Source organism: Etheostoma spectabile, chromosome 4 (genome assembly GCF_008692095.1).
Source record: "Etheostoma spectabile isolate EspeVRDwgs_2016 chromosome 4, UIUC_Espe_1.0, whole genome shotgun sequence".
NCBI lineage: Eukaryota > Metazoa > Chordata > Actinopteri > Perciformes > Percidae > Etheostoma > Etheostoma spectabile.
Window position 1 is genome coordinate 27,270,965 of NC_045736.1, and position 1,750 is coordinate 27,272,714.

The window sequence follows — 1,750 nt, forward strand, 5'->3', positions numbered from 1 at the left end:
GAGTTTCCCTTCGGGGATCAATAAAGTATTTCTGATTCTGATTCTGATTAATAAATCGGTGTCACATGTAGATTCTGTACTGTATTGACATACTATACACTACATCCAAAAACAATGACATGCATTACATTAGAGTGTAATAAATACTACAAGGAAGAAGTAAGAGAACAAATACATGGACAAGCTTTGAATAAGTCAATCACATTTTCAGAGATAAACACAGCCATTGATGTCATTCCCTGGACCTGGCCGGCTTCCCCAGAGGAGAAACTCCAACTGCCAGTGGCAAATGGAGGTGTTGCAGAACCAAAACCAATCTACCAATCACATGTACCATTCTAAAAGGTGCTCTAAGCCAGGGGTCTTCAACGTTTTCCAGGCCAAGGACCCCCAAACTGATGGCGAGATGGAGCGGGGACCCTGGTCCTATAGTGCCATGTGTAAATGTACCTTGTTATTGTGCATTCAATACTAAGATACTCAAATAATACACAGGTTCATATATTCATGTTTTTATTTTGAACATGTGCGAGGCACATGCCTCCATTTATCTGTTTACTACAGTGTGTTGAATTCATGTTAATGTGTATTTAAAGACATTTCAATTAGTGGAAAAAATTGCAGGGGGGGGGGGATATAAAAAAAAGTCTAATCAACCAAAACTTTCGCGACCCCCATGCAGTACCTCCGCGGACCCCCTGTTGAAGACCCCTGCTCTAAGCAGTGTTGGGTGACATTACTTCTTGTTGACGTTCAAACAACACAAGACTGGCTTGCCCCTCCCGCTCCCTTCTGTGCTTCCATGCACTAGCTCCCCACCCCCAGATCCTTCTTGTTGGTTACTGGCTGGAACACTGGACCACTGTTTGTGTAGGCTTTGTGGTAACATTTTAGAGGACTAACAGGCTAGAGCAGGCGTCGTGTCTCTTAAGACCCCACCATAGCATGTTGACATAGAACAGGAACCAGGGGCGCCGTGAGCGCTGGAACACTGTGTGCATGCTTCGTGGTGCAGGTGGGCACAGTTTTGTAGACCCTGGGCTGTCTCCAGAGACTGCGTTTTTTTTACAGTGTGTTCTGGAAACAGGCAGCTCGCGGACAGTGAGGAGATGTTCGCTGTATGTGACAACAAACGTCGTAGCCTAAAACACACGACATTGCTTAGAGCACCTTTAAATACTGTTTAACAATCACCAGGTATAAGGAACAACTTCATTGTCCGGTAACACTCTCAGTACATGTACAGTTTAAATATAGAAAACCTTTTCTACCACAAGTTGAATGCACCAATTGTTGATAGTCCTAACTTATCTCTTCTTGAGTTAACCCCAGTTTTAAAGAGTGGAACACATTTGGAATTCAGAAGATATAAATTCTCCACAATGAAATCATTTAAACACTTCAGGAATAATATGGGCTTCCTCAGATACACCTTTTCAGAATCTGGAAAATGTAAATGATTGAAAGAAAGAGAACAAATATCCACACCCACAACTTGTAGACAGGCATCTGGGAAAATTTCTCCTACATCTCCAGTGCAGAACCGTCTTTGACCTTTTTCATCCACAAAAAAAGTCCTGGTCTTTGCTTTTCTTCCTGTAGTAACCCATGGTTACCTTAGGACCGCCAAACAGGATCTGCCCTCTTGGATTTGGCTTGTCTTTGATGGTGTAGCCACCTGAGAAAAAATTCTCATTCTGCACTGTATACAGCCTGTATATGATTCACATGTTTACACTCTCTTTCTGCT